This window comes from Rhinoderma darwinii, chromosome 1, assembly GCF_050947455.1.
Source record: "Rhinoderma darwinii isolate aRhiDar2 chromosome 1, aRhiDar2.hap1, whole genome shotgun sequence".
In the NCBI taxonomy this organism is placed as follows: domain Eukaryota; kingdom Metazoa; phylum Chordata; class Amphibia; order Anura; family Rhinodermatidae; genus Rhinoderma; species Rhinoderma darwinii.
In genome coordinates, this window is record NC_134687.1 from 446772673 (window position 1) to 446800519 (window position 27847).

Below are 27847 nucleotides of genomic sequence, written 5' to 3' on the forward strand. Positions count from 1 at the left end.
ATGAGTTTCTTAATGCTCAAGTGGGCGTGTTTTACTTTAGACCAAGTGGGCGTTGTACAGAGGAGTGTATGACGCTGACCAATCAGCGTCATACATTTCTCTCCATTCATTTACACTGCACTAGCGATATAGTTATATCGTTATGTGCAGCTACATACACAAACACTAACATTACTGTAGTGTCCTGATAATGAATATACATCACTACCACCCTGGACGTGATGTTTATTCAGAATCCTGACACTTCTGAATCTTTTCTGTGAGATTCCAGCAAGGCAAGCGTAATCTCGTTTGAAATGACAGGTTACATCGTAATCTCGCGAGATTACGCTTGCCTTGCTGGAATCTCACAGAAAAGATTCAGAAGTGTCAGGATCCCTCTCCCTCTTGAGACGAGAACCATGCTTGATAAGAACCCCCCTAAGAACACATTTGAGGGCCTCCCATTTCACCGCAGGAGCAGTTGTATCCCGTGCATGATCCTCATGAAAATTCTCTGCTGTCCTTTTCAACGCCAACATACACAAGGAATCCTTCAATAAAGATTTGTTGAGACGCCAGGTAAATTCTCTACGTCGCTGTGGTGAAAAGCGTAATACACAAGACACCGGAGCGTGATCAGAGAGAAACACATTGCCTATGGAGGTATCCACCACTAAGGATAATAAGCTATGATGAACCAGGATATAATCTATTCTGCTATATGAATTATGTGCAAAAGAAAAAAAAGAGAAATTCCTATCATCCGGATGAGCTAATCGCCACGCATCACAAAGTTGCATATCTCTGAGCCTCTTCCTCAATTTATTCAACTTATTATATGCTAATGAAGTCCGCCCAGAAGATGTATCAATCAAGGGGTTAATGGCCAAATTAAAATCCCCACACAAAATAGGAATGCCTGATGAAAAAGATCCCAAATCATCTAACATTTTAAGGAAAAAAGGAACTTGGTTAATATTAGGAGCATAAACATTGGCCACCGTGACTGTGCGATCACCCAATTCACATTTCAGGAAAATAATCCGTGCCTCAGAATCCAAGAAGGAATCCACTACCTTCCCTTGAAAGGATTTATGCAGGAATATAGAAACCTCTCTAGTTTTACCATTGGGGTTACTACAATGATAGCCTATCCGTCTGAAAATGGGTTTCTTGTAAATAAAAAACCTGGGTCCTCCGTTTATGCGAGGAATACAAGATCTGCGACCTCTTCTCTAGAACATTAAATCCCTTCACGTTCAGGGATGAAATAGTAAAATCAGCCATCATCCAAGAACGCAAGGAGACCCATGATGCTACTAGCTGTAAAACAAAATAAATTCACAGCTGTTGCCGCGGTGCCCACAAACATATCAATGACATAAATTCTATCCCGAACACTCCATGTATACATTGCATTTCTATAGAACAGCATAATAAAAATGAAATAATAAAAAAAACATAAAGACAAGCAAAACATCCTGTCGAGAAGAAACTACTATTTCGTGCCACTAAGCCCCTGTATCACTAAAGAGAACCGATCAATTCTCAGTGAGATTCCTATGTGTGGGACAAGGAAGACTACTGTCAAACAGAGAAACTCTACCAATAACAGTACGATACGTGTATAAATCGACACTCCACAGCCTATGTAATCACCTCAATCTGAAAAAGAGATATACAAAACTATTTTAGGGACAGACCTACATTAACCTGAGATTAACTCTCTATGGGGAACATATGTGCCTAACAAAAGCCCTCATCAAACCTTCACGTTCTATCAAAGAAGAGGCCAGCAGTGAGCATGAACTGTGTCCATACTCAAACCCAGTATGGATCAGAAAGTGACCCTACTACAAACTCTCGGGTCTGAAAACACAGAAAGTCCCCGTCTTGACGAGTACCTGCAACATAAAAGGATTAAGAGGGAAGCATAGTTAATCAACGCTCCCGATGCCCTGATGGGGATGCTCTTTGTCTCCAACACGGTCTCTGCGGCAACGGTGATCTGGATCCCTCCCTCCTTCCAGATCTGGGCAACCCGAGGGGTGCAGTGCCAGGCACCGGTAAACTGTTAACTTGGAAGGCTTCCCAGTCCGGCAAGGAAATGACAGACAAACCCAGGGCCCGCAGAAAACCTGGAAGATCAGCATGCGTAGACAATGAAACAGCCTTGTCCTCCACTCGCACATGTAGGGCAAAGGGAAAGCCCAATCTATAAGGTATACCACGTTGTTGCAGAACGGATGAGAGAGGTCTCATCAACGCACGCTGCCGCAGTGTACATCTCGCTAAATCTGGAAACAGGAGTAACTTTGCTCCACTAAAATCGATCTTGTTCTGCAATCTCGCTTTCTGCATAATCTTCTCCTTTAAGCCATAATAATGGATACGACAGATGACGTCCCGCGGAATCAGCGCTCTTTGGCCGCAAGGCCCTGTGTGCTCTATCGATCTCAATATGACTATCCACTGGTCGATTAAGCAAAGTGTTAAAGATACCTGTCAATGTTGGAATCAGATCTGAGGTACGCGTCGCTTCCGGTAAACCTCTGAGACGTATATTATTCTGTCTGTTCCTGTTTTCCAAGTCATCCAATTGCGCTTGAAGTTGACGCTGCTGTGTGGTGGAAACACTCTGCGCATCTTTAAGTTGTTGAATAGAAGCAGCCATAGACTTGCAAGGATTCCATTTTCCCCACTTTAGATTGCAGGATAGACACCTCAGACTTTACAACATTTTGGTTCGCTGCGCCACGCCATTTTTAGATCGGAGGCCAGAATGTCCATGTCCCTTTTGGAGGGGAGAAGTGCCAACAAGGCCTGCAGCTCCGGGTGGCCTGGGAGCGTTTGGGCCGCAAGTTCTGGAGGCGGCAGGTCCTCCATCAGGCTCTCCCGGCAAGGGGATAATGAAGAGGACACCCCTCCTATAGCTCCTCTAGACCTCTGCAGCAGGCATGTCACTGGGGGCACCCCCCCATCTTCTGAGGAGGAATCGGCCATATCCCCCTCCGCATTGCATGACCCTGGGTGGATGTCTACCCAAAAAGCCTCCCCGGCACTGTGACATGGCCCTCTGCTCCTAGGCCCTCATCAGGACCTAGCCCAAAGGTAGGGTCTGCTGCCCCACAGCTCACCTCCACATCCTCCTCTCCCTCCTCTATCCACGCTCCGATCCCATTCTCCGCCATCTTGGGACTGCCACGTGTCAACTCCTGCACCGCAAGGTAGGTGTCCTCCCGGCCTCTCCCTTCCACTGACAATCACCTGATCGGTAAGGCACCGTGCAACTGACTCTCCTGTCCCCGGGGACATCATCTCCTCCTCCCAACAGGCGATCCGAGCAGGGCTGCGCACTGCACAAAGTGCAAGCGCATCCAGCAATGGCGGCGTCGCGGCTCCCTCCGGCCCCGAATAGCCATCACAGAGCGGCTGGAAGAAATTTGAAATCGGGGTATCCGATCCCCCTTGCGTCTGGGATCACCTCAGGGTCTTTTTGGAGTGGGTTTTTCCCATTCTGCCACCGGTTTGTCCCTTCAAAGCTGAGGCCCATTGGAGAGCACACCTCACACACGTCAACTCGTCCAGCCCCGCCCCCTTACAAAGTTTATTTTAACTATAATTAAAATGCTCTAATACCCATTTGTAAAATTGTAACAAAATATATGAACAAGGAAAAGAGACAACTTTATCACATAAGTTTATGTTGATCTAAATCATGCTGTCTTGCCAGTCCACTCTGCCCACTTCACTCACAAAATAATTGGCAAAAGAGTTTCTCACGGTAATCGCATCATGTGCAGCTCTGAAGCCTGCTCCTCCGTCTTCTAAATTAGAGACTATGTACTCTTCAGGGACATAATGTGGTTCCTTAAAAGCGTTATCTGGGTACCAGAAATTGCTTTGCACTCATATTTTTATGTAAAAAGAAGTCACTTACTAATATACTTTAATAAAAAATTCGGTACTAAATGGTGCTGTTCAAACCCGGTGAATTGTTCCCGGAAGTCCTGGAGCTTTTCTAATATTGATGACGCGCCGACACGGCCCCACGTGACTGATGGCTTGCTTCATGTGCTGTTCGTGACGGCGTGTTATCAATGGCATGACCGCAAGGGGAAGTCACATTGCCTATTGCTGGAGTCCCTGAGCAGATCATCAGCTAGCGCATTGCTTGGGACTCCCTCTGTAGCATTTTTAACTTGTCTGTGTCCTGTTGGGAACTGGTGTCTACCAACCCATTTAGTAAGTATGGCCTTTTTCTGTGGTTTTTTTGAGTATATCTATATCCCCATTTTGTCTGTGTATTGCTTTTTTGTTGGGAATGAAAAGTTCTAACGTAGGGACGGTGAGGACCCTTGACGTTGGGTTGCGAGCTTGCGGATTTTGGCAAAATAACAACTAATACCTCATGTTTATCATAGATACGTTTACTGTATACACTTTTTTCAGGATGCAGCCAGGTCTTATAATGTTGGGAGAGTTTAGTGTGCCATTGTTTGGTGTGGCGTGCAGGGCAGCCCGCCTGATCTAATAGTATGAGCGTGACTAATACGCTGTGATCCGGCAAGATACACTGCACCTTGCAAACTAGCTCATTATTTGAAGCTTTGTATGTTTTCACACATGGTAAAGGCCTCATCTGCCACCGAGGCAATGATGGGCCTTCTATTCCTGGCAGTGGTCTGGGGTCGGGTATGTCAAAGTTTTTGCCATACATTTTTTGACCCATTATGGAGTCTCAAAAAACACCAGTCATTACTCCGGCCATATCGGCCTATAACTATAGCTAAAAACTTGCAGTCTGCATCAACAATAGCCATAAGAACTATTGAAAAAAAAAATTATTTATTTTAAAAAATTCAGAGCCGGTGCACGGTGGTTTTTGAATGCGTATATTTTTTTTTCCATCTAAATCCCCTACATAATAAGGGAACTGTGTTAATTTATAAAAATTTCTGAGACGTCAATCCACTTTTCCTGATTTGGCTCCTGAAGAACAATGGGTTGGAGACCTTCCCAAATAACTTGGCAAGTCTCCTTTATTATTTCAGATAGTGTGGATTTCCCCAACCTGAAATTATAGTGCATAGATGCTATGGATTCTCCTGTTGCAAGGAACCTAGAAAAGAGCAATAGATATTAGAAAATGTAAATAAAATTGTTCATGATTGCATTATTTAATTAAAGTGCAAGTAATAATTATTCAAGATTCCCGACATAAATGCTAAAGTAAACTGCATGACACAACATACAAAGTCTGTAATGGCAAACAGAAAATCCTATTTACATTCTAGGATGGACTAGGGGCAAAGGATGGCAGCCATTTTAATTAACAATGTGTAATCCCGGAAAAGACATAATGAAAGACGACACCAGGCCCCCACACCGATCAGCTGTCCCAGACTGTTGCCAGGCCTGGTGCCAGGCCTGGTGCTATACATTGTACAGAGCTGAAAGAAGGTGTCTTTGTACATTGCATAGCGGCCGTGCGTCCTTACTGCAGCTCTGCTCCCATTCACTTCAATCCCAAACAGCTGATCGGTGTGGGGGTCAGTTGTTGGACCCCCCACCCATCAGATATTAATGGTCTATCCTAAGTATAGGCCATAAAAATAAATACCCGGAAAACCAGTTTAAATACTTTCATTATGTCATAACTGTTAAAGACACACTCCACTTTTTTTTTTGTCCCCCTTCATTTGTACATTGGTGTTTCAGTGGGGTGCTATGTGCCGAAAAACGTACCGATCCCTGCATTATGTAGTTTTCGGGTCCGGCACTGCCCACGTGATCTTCACTCTGACCTGTCTGTGCTCACTGTGCCAGAGCGAGGCTCCCATAGGAATGCATTGAGAGCCTGATTTCTGTTTACTGAAAAGCACAGTGAGCACAGACAGGTTGAGTGAAGGTCACGTGGGCAGTGTCGGACCCGAAAATGACATAATGCAGGGATCAGTACATTTTTCGGCACACAGCACCCCACTGAAACACCAATGTATAAATGAAGGGGTCAAAAAGATCAGAATAAACTGGAACAACAACTATGTTTGCTATGAGAATTACCTTAATGTAACCATGAGTCTTTCTTACATAGATCCTTTCACCTGCCTATACATGTGCAGCATGTAATAGGCAGGGCTACGCAATCCCTGTCTCACTATAAAAAAAAATCCTATCTTCCTCCATTATTTAGATATTGGTGCCGTTATATTTGGCGCCCGATAATTAACTAACCCCCTGAACTGTCAAAGGGACGTGTAAGATCGCAAGAGCTGGAGAGGGGAGAGCGAGTGCGCACAGCTCCGCCGCCACCACGGAACAGAAGAGAAGAAATATGTGAATTCTTCTTTTGTTCCATGGCGGCGGGAGTATCTTCGGCAGCGGAGCTGTGCGCGCACGCTCTCAGTCACTCTTCAGCTCTCGGCAGACAAGGACGACAAGACAGTGTGATCTCTCGCGAGAGATCAAACAGTCTTGTCTTCCTTGTCTGCCGAGAGCTGAAGAGAGCGTGCGCGCGTACGCGTGCACACGCTCTCCTCTCTCCAGCTCTTGCTGTGACACTGTATGTAGCTGATTGGACAGTGTCACAGCCATGTTACATGCCCCCTTGCCAATTGCACGCCCCATTGACAGTTCAGGGGGTTATTTAACTCCTTCCCGACCGCCCACTGTCTTTTGACGTCAGGCGGTGCGGGTGCTTAGTCTACAGAGACGTCTTTTGGCGTCACTGCAGATTAAGCTGATGAGCGCTCGTGAGAGCGCTCGTCCTCTAAGCAGGAGCTGTAACTAACAGCTCCTGATCTTAGAGCAGCCTCCTGAACACAGCTGGGATCTGCAAACATTCGGACCCCAGCTGTTTAACCCTTTGATTACCGTGGTCTGTGACCGCGGCAAGATCAAAGGGAATTCCCCTCTTTGATCGCATCACCGGGATTCCAGTGATTCGATCAAACAATGGGGAATCCCTCTGCAGTCAGCACTGGGGACCAACAAAGGACCCCAGGGCTGTCTGTTCCGTTTGCCTGCTGTTCGGGCACACCATGTGCTGCCCGATCAGCAGCCTGTGTCATAGTGACACAGTGTAATGTATTAGCGTACAGGAGTATGCTAATACATTACAAGTAAAAAATAAAGTTACAAATAAAGTTATCCCTTGATGGGATTAAAAAAAAAAAGTAACAAAACAAATAAATTAAAAAAAAGTCCCAAAAAAAGTTTTTATTTTGCATTAAATACATTTTATTGCCCCTACACTAAATAAAAACAAAAAACCTACACATATTAGGTATCTACACGACCGTAATAACCTGAAGAATTAATCTAATGGGTTATTTAGCGTGAAACGTGAACGGGATAAAAAAATGAACAAAAAAAACTATTCCGAGAATCGCTTTTTCCTATATTCACGCCGAGAAAAAATTTTTTTTTTACCCCCAAACTGTGGGGAAAAAAATACTATTTCTCTCGCATAAAACAAGGCCTCATACAGCCACGTCAATGAAAAAATAAAAAAGTTAAGGCTGCTGAAACGCAGAGAGGCAAAAACAGAAAAATTGAGCTGGTCATTAACCCCTTCCCTCTTTGGCCGCTTTTGACCTTCCTGACAGAGCCTCATTTTTCAAATCTGACATGTTTCACTTTATATGGTAATAACTCCGGAATGCTTTTACCTATCCAAGTGATTCTGAGATTGTTTTCTCGTGACACATTGGACTTTATGTTACTGGCAAAATTTGCCCGATACATTCAGTATTTAATTGTAAAAAACACCAAAATTTAGCGAAAAATTGCAAAAATTTGCATTTTTCTCAATTTAAATGTATCTGCTTGTAAGGCAGGCAGTTATACCACACAAAAATGTTGCTAACTAACATCCCCCATATGTCTACTTTAGATTGGCATCGTTTTTTGAACATCATTTTATTTTTCTAGGACGTTACAAGGCTTAGAACTTTAGCAGCAATTTCTCACATTTTCAAGAAAATTTCAAAATGCTATTTTTACAGGGGCCAGTTCAGTTGTGAAGTGGCTTTGAGGTCCTTAGATATTAGAAACCCCCAATAAGTCACCCCATTTTAAAAACTGCACCCCTCAAAGTATTCAAAACAGCATTTAGAAAGTTTCTTAACCCTTTAGACATTGCGCAGGAATTAAGGCAAAGTAGAGGTGAAATTTACAAAGTTCATTATTTTTTTCCAGAAATTCATTTTTAATCCATTTTTTTTGTACCACAGAATGTTTTACCCAAGAAATGCAACTCAATATTTATTGCCCAGGTTCTGCAGTTTTAGGAAATATCCCACATGTGGACGTAGCGTGCTACTGGACTGAAGCACCGGCCTCAGAAGCAAAGGAGCACCTGGTGGATTTTGGGTCTCCTTTTTATTAGAATATATTTTAGGCACCATGTCAGCTTTGAACATGTCTTGTGGAACTAAAACAGTGGAAACCCCCCAAAAGTGACCCCATTTGGGAAACTACACCCCTCGAGGAATTTATCTAGGGGTGTAGCAAGCATTTTGACAGGCCAGTTTTTTTGCAAAAATTTTTGGAACTAGGCCATGAAAATGAAAATCTACATTTTTTCAAATAAAATGTAGGTTTAGCTAATTTTTTTTCATTTCCAAAAGAACTAAAGTAGAAAAAGCACCACAACATTTGTAGAGCAATTTCTCCCGAGTAAAACAATACCCCACATGTGGTAATAAACGATTATTTGGACACACAGCAGGGCTTAGAATGGAAAGAGCGCCATTTGGCTCATGGAGCTCAAATTTAGCAGGAATGGTTTGCGGAGGCCATGTCGCATTTGCAAAGCCCCCTAGGGGACAAAACAGTGGAAACCCCCAACAAGTGACCCCATTTTGGAAACTATACCCCTCGAGGAATTTATCTAGGGGTGTAGCAAGCATTTTGACCGGCCAGTTTTTTTGCAAAAATTTTTGGAACTAGGCCATGAAAATGAAAATCTACATTTTTTTCCAATAAAATGTAGGTTTAGCTAATTTTTTTTCATTTCCACAAGGACTAAAGGAGAAAAAGCACCATAAAATTTGTAAAGAAATTTCTCCCGAGTAAAACAATACCCCACATGTGGTAATAAACGGCTGTTTGGACACACGGCAGGGCTTAGAAGGGAAAGAGCGCCATTTCGCTCTTGGAGCTCAAATTTTGCAGGAATGGTTTGCGGAGGCCATGTCACATTTGCAAAGCCCCTAAGGTGACAAAACAGTGGAAACCCCCAACAAGTGACCCCATTTTGGAAACTACACCCCATGAGGAAATTATCTAGGAGTATAGTGAGCAGTTTGACCCCACAGGTGTTTTACAGAACTTATTGGAAGTAGGCCGTAAAAATGAAAATCTAGGTATTTTTTTTTCATTTCCACAAGGACTGAAGGAGAAAAAGCACCATAAAATTAGTAAAGCAACTTCTCCCGAGTAAAACAATACCCCACATGTGGTCATAAACGGCTGTTTGGACACACGGTAGGGCTCAGAATGGAACTAGCACCATTTGGATTTTGGATAGTGTCTGGGCGCCATGTCACATTTGCTGAGCCCCTGTAGTACTAGTACAGTGGAAACACCCCAAAAGTGACTCCATTTGGGAAACTGCACCCCCTGAGGAATCATCTAGGGGTATAGTGAAAATTTTGATCCCAAAGGTTTTTTGCTGAATTAATTAGAATTAAGCTATGAAAATGAAAAATATATTTTTTTTCCAACAAGATGTAGTTTTAGATCAACATTTTTCATTTTTACAAGGAATAGAGAAGAAAAAGCACCCCAACATTTGTAAAGTAATTTCTCCCGAGTACGGTAACACCCCATATGTGGTTATAATAGGCTATTTACGTATATGGGAGCATTCAGAAGAAAAGGAGCGGTATTTATCTTTTGGAGCGTAGATTTTGCTGGAATGGTTTGCGGACGCCATGTTGCATTTGCAAAACCACTGATGTACCAAACAAAAGTGACCCCGTTTTAGAAACTACACCCCTAAAGGCATTTATCAAGGGGTGTAGTGAGAATTTAGACATCACAGGTGTTTTTCAGAAATGAATACGCAGTGGATGGTGCAAAGTGAAAATTGCAATTTTTCCACTGATCTGCCCATTCACCGCACAAGATGTTGTGCCCCTAGAGAATCTTACCCCATAAATTGTTAAGTGGGTTCTCCCGGGTATGGTAATGCCTTACTTGTGGCCATAAATTGCTGTTTGGGCACACTGTAGGGCTAAGAAGGAATAGACCGCCATTTTGAGCATGGATTTTGCTTGGTAACAGTTCTGTTTGGGGTTTTGCTGGTATTTCCGTTTATAATGTGGGGGCATATGTAATCTGTGCGGAGTATATCAGAGTATATGTAATCTGTGCGGAGTACATCAGGATATATGTAATATGTGCGGAGTACATCAGGGTATATGTAATCTGTGCGGAGTACATCAGGGCATAATAAGAGGGTATAATAATGGGGTAAATAATACAATTATCCATAGATGTGTGTTACGCTGTGAAGCGATCCGTTAGGCCGGTGTCGCACTGATAAACGGTTTTCTTTCTTATCCCCCTTCTGTAACGCTCTGCACCTTTTGGGGACTTTTTCTCCTTCGTAGTTTGGGAAATATTACAGGGAAAGTTTTGCGCTGGTATAATACGGGCGCCCTCGCTTCCAGCGGATGTGCCGTGTCCATTCCCTTTCCTAGTTCCTAAATACTAGGGCCCTGAAACTGAAGGAATGTTCCCCTCCGGCCTGCGCATTTAGATGTTTTTTCATCACCGCATTACTAGTGCCGTAACTTTTTTATTTTTCAGTTGATTGAGCGGTGTGCGGGCTTGTTTTTTGCGAGACGGACTGTAGATTTTATTGGTACCATTTTAGAACACATACGACTTTTTGATCACTTTTTATTTCATTTTTTGGTAAAGGAAATTACCAAAAACAAGCAATTCTGGAATCGTTTTTTATTGGGTTTTTTTATCGGCATCCACAGTGCGCCCTAAATTACATGTTAGCTTTATTCTGCGGGTCGATACGATTACGGCGATACCAATTATGTATAGTTTTTTTATGTATTGCGGCTTTTGCACAATAAAATCACTTTTTATAAAATCATTTGTTTTCTGTGTCGCCATTCTAACACCCATAACTTTTTTATTTTTGCGTGCACGAAACTGTGTCAGGGATTATTTTTTGCGGGACGGATTGTCGTTTTTATTAGTACTATTTTGGAGTAAATGTGACTTTTTGATCACTTTTTATAGCATTTTTTGGAAGGAGATGTGACCTAAAAACAAAGATTCTGGCGTTGTTTTTCATGGCTTTTTTTTACGGCGTTCACCGTGCGGGATAAATTACATAATAGTTTTGTAGTTTGGGTCGTTACGGACGCGGCGATACCAATTATGTATAGTTTTTTTAATTTTTACGGTTTTTCCCATAATAAAAGACTAACTATGGGAAAAAAGTCAGTTTAGCTTTATTTTTATTTGAAATGTGCGTGTTTTTATTGTTTTACCACATTTTTATTATCTTTTTTTTACTTTTCTGACTTGTCCCACTAGGGGACATGAGGGCCTGATGCCCCGATCGCTACTCTAATACACTGCACTACATACGAAGTGCAGTGTATTAGCGCTGTCAGTTATTCACTGACAGCAAGCCTATGAGGACACGCCGAAGGCGGGTCCTCATGGGCTCCCGTACAAGGCAGACTCGGACACCATTTTCTGGCGTCCGATTGCCACAGCAACCCAGCGATTGCATCACTGGGTTGCCGATCGGGTGAGCGCAGCATCTGAGGGGTTAATCTGCCGGATCGGATAATAGCTCCGGTCCTGGCAGTTACAGGAGGGTGCCAGCTGTATAATACAGCTGTCACCCCGCGGTGATGGTGCCGGCTCTGCTTCTGAGCCCGCACAATCACTGCGCCGTACATGTACGGCGCTTTGCGGGAAGCACCTCCCGACAGCGCCGTACATGTACGGCGCATGTCGGGAAGGGGTTAAGGTCTTTTCAGGCCCGGTAATTAAGGGGTTAATTATCGGGCGCCAAATATAACGGCACCGATATCTAAATAACAGAGAAAGATAGGATTTGTGCAGCCCTGCCCATTACATGCTGCACTCAGCTGCACACGTATGGGCAGGTAAAAGATTCTCTTTAAGGTGAAATGGTTCTTCTGTAATGGGATGGCCCTCGCACAATTCAGTCTGATATCAGAGCCAAAAGTTCGTCAAAAGAAGGAATTGTCATCCTCATGCAATTATAAAATTTATCAGGATACTGACGCAGCTCCGGGTACAGACATGCAAAACTTTTCAATTGTGGGTTTCTTTACAATATTTGGTGCACCCCCCAATATCTTCTTCTTGATCTTCTCCTCCTTCTCAGGAATATCATTAATGAAAGGAAATGGGCGGCATATCCAAAATATGGTCTTGGAAAAGTACTAAAAGTAGTTATTGCAGGCCAGACGATGCATCTGGAAATGTCTGTCTGCAATGATCTATACAGTGCTATGAACAAATAAAACTTCTCCCTACTCAGAACAAGGTGTTAATTTACAGCCTTGTTAACTTTTAACCCCACTGTACAGAGTTCAAGAAATACATTGCATTCACACTGTAAATGCACCTTAACCCCTTCCCGCCACAGCACTTTTTCAGATTTTCATTTTCGTTTTTTCCTCCCCACCTTCCAAAAGCCATAACGTCTTTATTTTTCCATCGATATAGTACTATGAGGGCTTGATTTTTTGCGGGACAAGTTGTACTTTTTCATAGCACCATTTATTGTGCCATATAATGTACTAAGAAACGGACAAAAATTCTTTGTGGGGTAGAAAAGGAAAAAAACAGCGATTCCTCCATTGTTTTTTGCGCGTCGTTTTTACGGAATTCACTGTGCAATTAAAACAACATGTTATCTTTATTCTGTGGGTCAGTCCGATTACGGCGATACCAAATATATATAGTTTTTTCTATATTTTACTACTTTTACAAGTAAAATCCTAAGTGTAAAAACTAAAATTTATTTTGTGTCGCCAAATTCCAAGAGCCATAACATTTTTATTTTTTCGTCGATCAACTGGTATGAGGGCTTATTTTTTGCGGGATAAGCTGTAGTTTTTAATCATACCATCTTGGGGTACATGCAACATTTTTATCACTTTTTATGTCATTTTTTTGCGGGAGATGAGGTGACCAAAAAATAGAGATTCTCGCGTTTACAATTTTTTACGGCGTTCACCGTGCGGGTTAAATAATGATGTATTGTGATAGTTCAGACTTTTACGAACGCTGCGATACCAATTATGTTTATTTATTTATTTTTTTACTATGCTCTAGGGGGAAAATGGGAAAAGGGGGGTTTTTTGAATTTTTTAATTTTTATTTACATAAAAAAACACTTTATTTTACTAATTTTTACTTTTTTTATTAGTCCCCCTAGGGGACTTCAACCAGCGATCGTTAGCACGATATCCTGCAATACTAATGTATTGCAGGATATCGTGATTCTGACAGGCATCTATTAAGCCCTGCTGGAGACAGCGCTTAATAGGAGCACAAAGATGGCGGACCTGGGGGCCTTCATTAGGCAGCCATAGAAACCATCGCCACCCCGTGATTGCATTGCGCGAGCGCGATGCCTCTCGTTACTCTGAAGTGTTTGCTGTAACATACAGCCGACACCGGCATCGTATTGAGCGGGTTCACTCCGTGAGCCCGTTCCGTACTTCCCCTACCCAACTTTGGCGTATGCATACATCAAATGTAGGGAAGGGGTTAAAGGGGTTTTCCCATGAGGGACATTTATGACATATCCACAGGATACCAAGTAAAATAGTCGAACAACAGCACACGTCTCCAGATGATCAAAGTGGTTTTATTGTCAAAACATCCACGACAGACAGGCAACGTTTCGACCCATAGTGAGTGTGGGGTCTTTGTCAAGCCTAACATTACATCTAAAAACATCATACTAAATAGGTGAATTCAAATGATCACATCGTACATTGCAGCCAGTGAGAATCGTGATCCCGGTCTCCCAGGTGAATCATGCATTAGTCTTGATGACAACCAACAACTTGTTACATAATACAAAAAGTGTATAAATCCGACATACAATACATCTTAAATCCGTAGTAAGTATTTAAGCCATCAATTGTTAATCTTGGAGTAGAAAACGAAGAAGGGAAGTCCACCACACTCCAGGTTCCAGCTCCGATCTCAGGACGCCACCGCGCATGCTCCGCAATCAGTGCATCGCAACGGCATAATCAAAACAGAAGTATTACAAAAACATCTCTTTCACGCAGGTGCCTATAGAGGGTATGATGTCCTCACTCTCACATTATGTGGTTCAGAAGTACCAGTCCACACAATGTGATAGCAATCGCATTGGAAAACGCTTATAGAATGTAATCTCATGTTGTCAAGGACGCCATCACTACGTGACAAAAAGTCACCTGTGTCCAGGCGTCTACTACAAATGAGAAATGGAAAAGGTAAATTTAACCTGTAGTTAACCAATTATGCGGGTCAAAAAGTGGTAAGATCTTGACGTCATCAGTTGTGTTAAATCGCCTATATGAATTAGATCACCAAAAGTGGACAAAAAATAATTATAGGGAATGCTCGTAACATACATTCGATGGAATACATCGAATATTTATACTGCATAATACACTAGACTTCTAGTAAATTATCGATCATCACTTATAATATCCCCATTGAAACCTCTATGTTCTCCATGATGAATGCACAAACACTCGCGATAAACAAGAGAGGAGAAAAAAAATTTATAGTCCACGTCCTGGTCGTATGCCCGCTGGTGTGTGGTGAACGAACCTCCAAGCAGAGTAATCCCCAACTGTAAAAGATATGCAAAAAAATGTTTATCAAAAATTTTTTTCCTTAATATCCAAGATAATTTTATAGAAAGCTTTTCTAATTATTTAAAAAAAAAGGGAAAAAAGATGAACATATCTCGATGGTCACCCATAAAGTGTACAATATTAATAAAAAATGTTAAAAACAGCAATGAAGTTTCAGAGTCCAGGTGTTATCTTATATTCTAGATTCAAACCTCTTGGGTGTAAAGTATCAAGTTCAAAGATCCAACGTAATTCCTTCCATTTTTAGGGGGGCAGAGCAATAGTTGTGTGTTCTTCTTTCTACTGCCCACATCTGATTTAACCAATGTATCTCTAATATTTTTGGTCCTCCGATAGGACATAATAGGTGGTACACTCAATGTGTCGATCTCACTATGTCCCTTCGAAACTATCCACCAATTTTTTCGCAAAATATTGCCAATATGGCCACTCAGGTTGCCAAAGGTTGAAATAAACGGTATACGTTCAACCTGTTTAGTCTTGGTTTTAGATTCTAAGATACCAGTGTCTAGTCTATCTCTATGTTTTTGTACGAGCTTTCTAAGGTAACCTCTCTTTTTAAATTTATTACACATCTGTGTCAACCTAATTTGTTTCTGTGTTGTATCTGATACAATTCTATCAACTCATAACAGTTGACTCCATGGAAGAGACTCTATCATGTGTCTAGGGTGGTTACTGTTATATAAGAGGAGATTGTTTCTGTCTGTGGTTTTCACAAATAAATCCGTGGAGAATACTCCATCTTTAAGTTGTACCAATGTATCCAAGAACTGCAATTCCTGGTCAGAGCAAACCATAGTGAACTGCAGTGCTGGAATATGGCTATTTAACTCCAACAAGAATTGATCTAAACACAATCTATCCCCCTCCCAGATGACAAAAATGTCATCAATGAATCTCCACCAGCAGCGGATGTGACCCATGTGTGGAGAGGTGTAGACATGCTCCTCCTCAAAGGTGGACATGAAGATGTTGGCATACGTTGGGGCCAAATTGGACCCCATCGCTGTCCCTCTGAGCTGCAAGTAGAACTGGTCACCAAAGAGGAAATAATTCCTCCCGAGTACCAACTCCAGCAGCTGGAGGATGAAGCGTCTACACCCTGGGTCACATCCGGCGCTGGCGAGACAATTCTCAACTGCCCTTAAACCTCTATTGTATTCGATGCTGGTGTATAGAGATACAATGTCAAACGAGACTAGCAATAGTGGACCTCTCGCCTCGATGTTCTTTAATTTACACAAAAAATCTGTCGTATCTTTGATATATGATTTTGCCTTGATGGCGAAATCCCTCAAAACTTTATCCAGAAAGATGGCAATGTTATTGAAAATTGAACCTCTCCCTGATACGATAGGTCTACCTGGGGGGGCATGTAGATTTTTGTGAATCTTAGGAAGTGTATATAGTACTGGAGTGATGGGTTCCTCTACCTTCAAAAAATGCCCTAATTGTTGGTCAATAATACCTTGTTCCACTGCAACATCAATAATCACTTTAATCTCTCTGAGTAAATCAGGTTTGGGGTCTCTGGGTAATAATTGGTATATTTCCATATCTGCCAGTTGTCTATAAATTTCGGATTCATATTTATTGCTATCTAAAATAACTGTGGCAACGCCCTTATCGGCCTGTTTTATGGTAATCTCCTTATTGCTCATGAGTTCCTTCAAAGCCTGCCTTTCCTTTCTGGACAGATTTGAATTGATCCTAGTATCATGAATTGTACTCTCTTTTAATATCCTTATCTCTTCTAACACAATCTTGGAAAACGTCTCAATGACTGGGCTAGAGGGAGGCATATATGTGCTAATCGGTCTAAGACCTAATTTGTTAGATTGAAAAATACAATTGGAATCAACCTTATCACAAATAGTAACACTCTCTTTAGAAAACAACACTTTAAGGTTCAGACATCTAAAAAAACCTTTGAGGTCCAAATCTAATTGGAACAAATCAACATTGGTATCAAGACAAAATGAAAGTCCCTTCTGTAATACTTGTAGTTGGTCATTCGTAAGATCAATAGAAGAGATATTTACCACTATGTTTTCGTTCTTGGAGGATTCCTCCTCATCGGGGGTCTCAATCTCGAGCGGAATTGGCCTCTTACGTTGCCGTTGGTTTTTCCGTCCCCCCCTCCTAGACCGTCCATGTTTCCAAGTGGACCTTTGTCTAAAAAAGGTACGTGGTTAGCTTCATCAGTGGAATCGGAATCGCCTGTGGTATATAGAAAATTGCCACTCCCCTGTTTCCTTGATTTCCTGCGTCTCTGGGGAGGACCATATACATTGGTGCTTTGCCAATTATAGATTTTACCATTTCGATAGTCCTCCAAATCACGATGCCATTTATCTCTCTTCGTTCTCTCTATTTCCATTTTCACTCTATCCAAATTGGTGGATATTTTCTCCTTTAGAGAACCAAAGATCTGCTCATTAGAGGATTGAACAATTAATGCTTCAACTTCCTTTAATTTATTATCAATCGACACAATTTCCGATTGTAGGTACTCCACATTAAGAAGAATCAAATCAAACGCATATTTGTTAGATATGTGCTCAAACTTCGTGCAGAAATATTCGTTATTTGGAAAAAGATTCGGGCGTAGATGTGATCTCAAGCCCCTGGGGATCCTCTGTGCCTTGTAGTACTCCAACAATGTAGATAAATGTAACTCAAGTGAAATTCTTCTCTTCGCTTCACTTTCGTATTGCCTTTTCAAGGCATCCATTGATGGTGTACTCAGGAACGCTGAATCTTACGTTGCAATCCTCAATGCATCTTCATTGCTGTACGCAAATGTATTTGACATACCTTGCAAAGGTGGTGTAGTAATATCTTGGGGAATCAGACCCATAGCACTGGGTGGATTCGGATTCATGATCAAAGTGCCCGCTTCCGTGGTTTGATATGAAGCAAAATGAAAGGTTTTGAAGCAGCACAAATCCCGAGTCTGGCGCGGTGCACGCTGTCAAGCCAAGCAAACCCACTCCGGCATGTTGTAGAATTCCAAGTAAAATAGTCGAACAACAGCACACGTCTCCAGATGATCAAAGTGGTTTTATTGTCAAAACATCCACGACAGACAGGCAACGTTTCGACCCATAGTGAGTGTGGGGTCTTTGTCAAGCCTAACATTACATCTAAAAACATCATACTAAATAGGTGAATTCAAATGATCACATGGTACATTGCAGCCAGTGAGAATCGTGATCCCGGTCTCCCAGGTGAATCATGCATTAGTCTTGATGACAACCAACAACTTGTTACATAATACAAAAAGTGTATAAATCCGACATACAATACATCTTCAATCCGTAGTAAGTATTTAAGCCATCAATTGTTAATCTTGGAGTAGAAAACGAAGAAGGGAAGTCCACCACACTCCAGGTTCCAGCTCCGATCTCAGGACGCCACCGCGCATGCTCCGCAATCAGTGCATCGCAACGGCATAATCAAAACAGAAGTATTACAAAAACATCTCTTTCACGCAGGTGCCTATAGAGGGTATGATGTCCTCACTCTCACATTATGTGGTTCAGAAGTACCAGTCCACACAATGTGATAGCAATCGCATGGGAAAACGCTTATAGAATGTAATCTCATGTTGTCAAGGACGCCATCACTACGTGACAAAAAGTCACCTGTGTCCAGGCGTCTACTACAAATGAGAAATGGAAAAGGTAAATTTAACCTGTAGTTAACCAATTATGCGGGTCAAAAAGTGGTAAGATCTTGACGTCATCAGTTGTGTTAAATCGCCTATATGAATTAGATCACCAAAAGTGGACAAAAAATAATTATAGGGAATGCTCGTAACATACATTCGATGGAATACATCGAATATTTATACTGCATAATACACTAGACTTCTAGTAAATTATCGATCATCACTTATAATATCCCCATTGAAACCTCTATGTTCTCCATGATGAATGCACAAACACTCGCGATAAACAAGAGAGGAGAAAAAAATTTTATAGTCCACGTCCTGGTCGTATGCCCGCTGGTGTGTGGTGAACGAACCTCCAAGCAGAGTAATCCCCAACTGTAAAAGATATGCAAAAAATTTTTTATCAAAAATTTTTTTTCTTAATATCAAAGATATTTTTATATAAAGCTTTTCTAATTATTTAAAAAAAGAGGGAAAAAAGAAGATGAACATATCTCGATGGTCACCCATAAAGTGTACAATATTAATAAAAAATGTTAAAAACAGCAATGAAGTTTCAGAGTCCAGGTGTTATCTTATATTCTAGATTCAAACCTCTTGGGTGTAAAGTATCAAGTTCAAAGATCCAACGTAATTCCTTCCTTTTCAGTCATTTCTGTCTATCCCCTCCCCTTCTAAGTGTTGGGACACAATCTATTATCCTGAATCTTAATTGATTCAACTGGTGGTTTTTCTCAATAAAATGTCTCGGTATTGGTAATTCAATCATTTTCTTCCCGATTGTGCTCTTATGCTTATTAATTCTTAATTTGATGGGCATAGTCGTTTCTCCTATGTAAATTAATGAGCAGGGGCATGTGATCATGTACACGACAAAATCTGAATTACATGTGAACCTATGTCTGATGTTAAAAGTCTTCCCAGTGTAGGGGTGCTGGAATTTGTTCCCCTTCAGGATGTTGTTACAATTGCAGCAACTTAAACACGGAAAATTTCCATTTTTAGGGGGGCAGAGCAATAGTTGTGTGTTCTTCTTTCTACTGCCCACATCTGATTTAACCAATGTATCTCTAATATTTTTGGTCCTCCGATAGGACATAATAGGTGGTACACTCAATGTGTCGATCTCACTATGTCCCTTCGATACTATCTACCAATTTTTTCGCAAAATATTGCCAATATGGCCACTCAGGTTGCCAAAGGTTGAAATAAACGGTATACGTTCAACCTGTTTAGTCTTGGTTTTAGATTCTAAGATACCAGTGTCTAGTCTATCTCTATGTTTTTGTACAAGCTTTCTAGGGTAACCTCTCTTTTTAAATTTATTACACATCTGTGTCAACCTAATTTGTTTCTGTGTTGTATCTGATACAATTCTATCAACTCATAACAGTTGACTCCATGGAAGAGACTCTATCATGTGTCTAGGGTGGTTACTGTTATATAAGAGGAGATTGTTTCTGTCTGTGGTTTTCACAAATAAATCCGTGGAGAATACTCCATCTTTAAGTTGTACCAATGTATCCAAGAACTGCAATTCCTGGTCAGAGCAAACCATAGTGAACTGCAGTGCTGGAATATGGCTATTTAACTCCAACAAGAATTGATCTAAACACAATCTATCCCCCTCCCAGATGACAAAAATGTCATCAATGAATCTCCACCAGCAGCGGATGTGACCCATGTGTGGAGAGGTGTAGACATGCTCCTCCTCAAAGGTGGACATGAAGATGTTGGCATACGTTGGGGCCAAATTGGACCCCATCGCTGTCCCTCTGAGCTGCAAGTAGAACTGGTCACCAAAGAGGAAATAATTCCTCCCGAGTACCAACTCCAGCAGCTGGAGGATGAAGCGTCTACACCCTGGGTCACATCCGGCGCTGGCGAGACAATTCTCAACTGCCCTTAAACCTCTATTGTGTTCGATGCTGGTGTATAGAGATACAATGTCAAACGAGACTAGCAATAGTGGACCTCTCGCCTCGATGTTCTTTAATTTACACAAAAAATCTGTCGTATCTTTGATATATGATTTTGCCTTGATGGCGAAATCCCTCAAAACTTTATCCAGAAAGATGGCAATGTTATTGAAAATTGAACCTCTCCCTGATACGATAGGTCTACCTGGGGGGGCATGTAGATTTTTGTGAATCTTAGGAAGTGTATATAGTACTGGAGTGATGGGTTCCTCTACCTTCAAAAAATGCCCTAATTGTTGGTCAATAATACCTTGTTCCACTGCAACATCAATAATCACTTTAATCTCTCTGAGTAAATCAGGTTTGGGGTCTCTGGGTAATAATTGGTATATTTCCATATCTGCCAGTTGTCTATAAATTTCGGATTCATATTTATTGCTATCTAAAATAACTGTGGCAACGCCCTTATCGGCCTGTTTTATGGTAATCTCCTTATTGCTCATGAGTTCCTTCAAAGCCTGCCTTTCCTTTCTGGACAGATTTGAATTGATCCTAGTATCATGAATTGTACTCTCTTTTAATATCCTTATCTCTTCTAACACAATCTTGGAAAACGTCTCAATGACTGGGCTAGAGGGAGGCATATATGTGCTAATCGGTCTAAGACCTAATTTGTTAGATTGAAAAATACAATTGGAATCAACCTTATCACAAATAGTAACACTCTCTTTAGAAAACAACACTTTAAGGTTCAGACATCTAAAAAAACCTTTGAGGTCCAAATCTAATTGGAACAAATCAACATTGGTATCAAGACAAAATGAAAGTCCCTTCTGTAATACTTGTAGTTGGTCATTCGTAAGATCAATAGAAGAGATATTTACCACTATGTTTTCGTTCTTGGAGGATTCCTCCTCATCGGGGGTCTCAATCTCGAGCGGAATTGGCCTCTTACGTTGCCGTTGGTTTTTCCGTCCCCCCTCCTAGACCGTCCATGTTTCCAAGTGGACCTTTGTCTAAAAAAGGTACGTGGTTAGCTTCATCAGTGGAATCGGAATCGCCTGTGGTATATAGAAAATTGCCACTCCCCTGTTTCCTTGATTTCCTGCGTCTCTGGGGAAAACCATATACATTGGTGCTTTGCCAATTATAGATTTTACCATTTCGATAGTCCTCCAAATCACGATGCCATTTATCTCTCTTCGTTCTCTCTATTTCCATTTTCACTCTATCCAAATTGGTGGATATTTTCTCCTTTAGAGAACCAAAGATCTGCTCATTAGAGGATTGAACAATTAATGCTTCAACTTCCTTTAATTTATTATCAATCGACACAATTTCCGATTGTAGGTACTCCACATTAAGAAGAATCAAATCAAACGCATATTTGTTAGATATGTGCTCAAACTTCGTGCAGAAATATTCGTTATTTGGAAAAAGATTCGAGCGTAGATGTGATCTCAAGCCCCTGGGGATCCTCTGTGCCTTGTAGTACTCCAACAATGTAGATAAATGTAACTCAAGTGAAATTCTTCTCTTCGCTTCACTTTCGTATTGCCTTTTCAAGGCATCCATTGATGGTGTACTCAGGAACGCTGAATCTTACGTTGCAATCCTCAATGCATCTTCATTGCTGTACGCAAATGTATTTGACATACCTTGCAAAGGTGGTGTAGTAATATCTTGGGGAATCAGACCCATAGCACTGGGTGGATTCGGATTCATGATCAAAGTGCCCGCTTCCGTGGTTTGATATGAAGCAAAATGAAAGGTTTTGAAGCAGCACAAATCCCGAGTCTGGCGCGGTGCACGCTGTCAAGCCAAGCAAACCCACTCCGGCATGTTGTAGAATTCCAAGTAAAATAGTCGAACAACAGCACACGTCTCCAGATGATCAAAGTGGTTTTATTGTCAAAACATCCACGACAGACAGGCAACGTTTCGACCCATAGTGAGTGTGGGGTCTTTGTCAAGCCTAACATTACATCTAAAAACATCATACTAAATAGGTGAATTCAAATGATCACATGGTACATTGCAGCCAGTGAGAATCGTGATCCCGGTCTCCCAGGTGAATAATGCATTAGTCTTGATGACAACCAACAACTTGTTACATAATACAAAAAGTGTATAAATCCGACATACAATACATCTTCAATCCGTAGTAAGTATTTAAGCCATCAATTGTTAATCTTGGAGTAGAAAACGAAGAAGGGAAGTCCACCACACTCCAGGTTCCAGCTCCGATCTCAGGAGACCACCGCGCATGCTCCGCAATCAGTGCATCGCAACGGCATAATCAAAACAGAAGTATTACAAAAACATCTCTTTCACGCAGGTGCCTATAGAGGGTATGATGTCCTCACTCTCACATTATGTGGTTCAGAAGTACCAGTCCACACAATGTGATAGCAATCACATGGGAAAACGCTTATAGAATGTAATCTCATGTTGTCAAGGACGCCATCACTACGTGACGACAAGTCACCTGTGTCCAGGCGTCTACTACAAATGAGAAATGGAAAAGGTAAATTTAACCTGTAGTTAACCAATTATGCGGGTCAAAAAGTGGTAAGATCTTGAAGTCATCAGTTGTGTTAAATCGCCTATATGAATTAGATCACCAAAAGTGGACAAAAAATAATTATAGGGAATGCTCGTAACATACATTCGATGGAATACATCGAATATTTATACTGCATAATACACTAGACTTCTAGTAAATTATCGATCATCACTTATAATATCCCCATTGAAACCTCTATGTTCTCCATGATGAATGCACAAACACTCGCGATAAACAAGAGAGGAGAAAAAAATTTTATAGTCCACGTCCTGGTCGTATGCCCGCTGGTGTGTGGTGAACGAACCTCCAAGCAGAGTAATCCCCAACTGTAAAAGATATGCAAAAAATTTTTTATCAAAAATTTTTTTTCTTAATATCAAAGATATTTTTATAGAAAGCTTTTCTAATTATTTAAAAAAAGAGGGAAAAAAGAAGATGAACATATCTCGATGGTCACCCATAAAGTGTACAATATTAATAAAAAATGTTAAAAACAGCAATGAAGTTTCAGAGTCCAGGTGTTATCTTATATTCTAGATTCAAACCTCTTGGGTGTAAAGTATCAAGTTCAAAGATCCAACGTAATTCCTTCCTTTTCAGTCATTTCTGTCTATCCCCTCCCCTTCTAAGTGTTGGGACACAATCTATTATCCTGAATCTTAATTGATTCAACTGGTGGTTTTTCTCAATAAAATGTCTCGGTATTGGTAATTCAATCATTTTCTTCCTGATTGTGCTCTTATGCTTATTAATTCTTAATTTGATGGGCATAGTCGTTTCTCCTATGTAAATTAATGAGCAGGGGCATGTGACATGATTTTGATAAAAAAAATTTTGCATATCTTTTACAGTTGGGGATTACTCTGCTTGGAGGTTCGTTCACCACACACCAGCGGGCATACGACCAGGACGTGGACTATACATTTTTTTTCTCCTCTCTTGTTTATCGCGAGTGTTTGTGCATTCATCATGGAGAACATAGAGGTTTCAATGGGGATATTATAAGTGATGATCGATAATTTACTAGAAGTCTAGTGTATTATGCAGTATAAATATTCGATGTATTCCATCGAATGTATGTTACGAGCATTCCCTATAATTATTTTTTGTCCACTTTTGGTGATCTAATTCATATAGGCGATTTAACACAACTGATGACTTCAAGATCTTACCACTTTTTGACCCGCATAATTGGTTAACTACAGGTTAAATTTACCTTTTCCATTTCTCATTTGTAGTAGACGCCTGGACACAGGTGACTTGTCGTCACGTAGTGATGGCGTCCTTGACAACATGAGATTACATTCTATAAGCGTTTTCCCATGTGATTGCTATCACATTGTGTGGACTGGTACTTCTGAACCACATAATGTGAGAGTGAGGACATCATACCCTCTATAGGCACCTGCGTGAAAGAGATGTTTTTGTAATACTTCTGTTTTGATTATGCCGTTGCGATGCACTGATTGCGGAGCATGCGCGGTGGCGTCCTGAGATCGGAGCTGGAACCTGGAGTGTGGTGGACTTCCCTTCTTCGTTTTCTACTCCAAGATTAACAATTGATGGCTTAAATACTTACTACGGATTGAAGATGTATTGTATGTCGGATTTATACACTTTTTGTATTATGTAACAAGTTGTTGGTTGTCATCAAGACTAATGCATGATTCACCTGGGAGACCGGGATCACGATTCTCACTGGCTGCAATGTACCATGTGATCATTTGAATTCACCTATTTAGTATGATGTTTTTAGATGTAATGTTAGGCTTGACAAAGACCCCACACTCACTATGGGTCGAAACGTTGCCTGTCTGTCGTGGATGTTTTGACAATAAAACCACTTTGATCATCTGGAGACGTGTGCTGTTGTTCGACTATTTTACTTGGAATTCTACAACATGCCGGAGTGGGTTTGCCCGGCTTGACAGCGTGCACCGCGCCAGACTCGGGATTTGTGCTGCTTCAAAACCTTTCATTTTGCTTCATATCCACAGGATACGTCATAAATGTCAGATAGATGCTAGTCCCAACTCTGGGACCCGCACCTATCTCTAGAACCCAGTTCTAGATTTTTCTGCTCTCGCTGTCTCCCGGCCACTTCCTGTTATATGGTCGGCTGTTTCCGTAGGTACCATAGTAGTGAAGGGCAGTTACAGAATCAGCGTAGAATGCGAGCTATGCTGTTTCTGTAACTATCATTCAGTTCTATGGAGCATACGGAAACAGTATAGATCAGCAAGCTACGCGTTTTTCTCTTTCAAGGTCAGAAATCAGCCAGAACACAAAGAGGTAGAACAGGGTTTAGGGTCCCCATTCTAGAGATAGGTGCGGCTCCCAGAGACGGGACCCGCATCTATCTGACATTTATGACATATCCTGAGGATGTCATAAATGTCTCTCGTGGGAAAACTCCTTTAAGGCTACATGCACATGACCATACTGTGTGCACAGTCCGTGAAAACAGCACAGATGGCCCACATACTGTCATCCATGGGCCATCGACAGTCACGGACCATGCACACAATAGAAATGTAGGAACCCCGACCCCAAATGTGGTCAAAATAGGACATGTCCTATTTTTTTGTGGTCTGGGCTCCAGGCAAACGCACAGACTGTGGAATACACAGTCATGTGTATTTGCCCATAGGACAGAATGTGTCCTATACAATCCGTAATTATGTGCGGACACTACACTGCATCGTGACATCCCCTCTGAAAAACGCAGCAATTTAGTCTCGTTTTCGCAGCAGGAATTGACATACGCACTGCAGGTCAATTTCTGGTCGGAAATGTTACACAGCGGTTGGATGACAATTGTTAAATCTCAACCACCTTGCTGCTACTGTATTCTGCTGCGTATTTTCCGTCCGCAATTCCGGACGAAAAATGCGCAGCAATTCCACCACGTGTGGACGAGCCCTTAGAAGGAATAGAAGTGATTTGTAATCAAGCTACAAAACAGATATATACAGTCAAGGGTATAGTTACCATAGACAATAAAAAAAATAAAAAAAGTTAGTCAGCACCTCCTAACAAAGTAAAATAAATGGGCAGGTGCAAATCTGCTGCGACTGCAATGCAAAAACACCCTGTAGGTGCTAAGTTATATGCAATATTTTAGCATTGCATTTCTGTTATATTTACTGTAATTATGAATGCGAGATTCTTCGAGATTCTATTTTTATCAAACGTGATGATAATGTGACCTCATACAGATGGACAATATAAAGTCTTGAGACACACAGGGGGATTTGATAAACCTTTCTACGCCAGTTTTCTAGTGTACAAAAGTTGCAAAAAGGCCTAAAAGTCACAATTTGCATTGAAAAAATATAATATTCATATTTTCAAAAATAAGGGAGTGGATTAATTTTTAACTCACTTTTGTATAGGGTTTAGTTATAATTCTTATAATGTATATGAATAAGGATTGATAATCAATCCTCATGTTATAGATAGGAATAATGGCACAGTTAGGCCGGATTCACACGAGCGTGTTTGCGTTTTGCGCTCGCAAAAGCTCTGTGTGTCAGCAGCATATGATGCGTGCCTGCATGATTTTCGCGCAGCAGGCATCATGATGACACTCTGGTTTTATGTTTACAAACAGATAAGCACGTGGTGCTTTTCTGTTTTCATTAATTTTTTACTGCTGTTGCGCGAATCACTCGCGGCACTCGGAAGTGCTTCCGTGTGCCGAGCGCGATTTGCACGCACCCATTGACTTCAATGGGTGCGTGCAGCGTGAAACACAGGCAAATATAGGACATGTCATGAGTTTCACGCAGCGGACATACGCTATGTGAAATTCACTGACAGTCTGAACGGCCCCATTCATTAACAAAGGTCCGTGCGACGCGCGTGATTTCCCCGCGCGTAGCACGGACGTATTATACGTTCGTGTGAATAAGCCCTTAGTGTCTGAGTACAGTCCTCACATTTCCAGAAATGGACAAGAACTAAAAAATGACATAACAGAACATTTTAAAAAGCAGTTTAAAGATTTTACAAACATATAATAGAATATTTGTATATACATAAACAAAGTTTGACCATAAAAGTGTAAATCTGGTATGACGGTCATCAATTAGAGTTACTTTGAGCTGATCCCATTAACAGACAACATTAATAGGATTATCCCATTAGTGCAGAGTTTCACTGCAGGATTATCTGTGATGCTGGATAATCTTAGCTATAGCTCTTTATTTCTAGGATACCAAGTTAGATCACTAGACAAGGATAGGCACTATAATGGTGACACAAGTAGTCAGATGTCTATGAGGCGGTTGGATAGTTTTCAATAGTGAAATGCATTAATAATATAGAACAGATTTATACTATATCTGTCTTTTATGTTGATGCATGTCACACCAATGGTATGTAGTCATGCTACAGTAAAGCATTTAGGGAGTATATACTTCATGATTAATTAAATGTATTTATAAAAATACGTGCACTAAGTTTTAAAGATAGACAACTGGCAAAAAGTGTAAAGTCCTATTCACATCTGCGTTCGGAATTTCGTTGTTCTGCTCCGTCAGTGGAGCAGAACGAAAATGCCTGATGCGCAGGTTCCATTAAACAATAGAGGTACCCATTGACTTTAATGGGTCCGGTTGGTTTTTCCGTTGGGGCGCCCGTGGTTTTACCAAAAACAATAGCACAGCTATAGTTTCCAGTAATCTCTGCCGGATCTGCGACGGAGGTTGCTAACGTAGCCTTCAACGCAGATGTGAACAGGGCCTAAGCCACATTTTCTGTTAGTAGTAGATACTGATAGACTTGTAATATT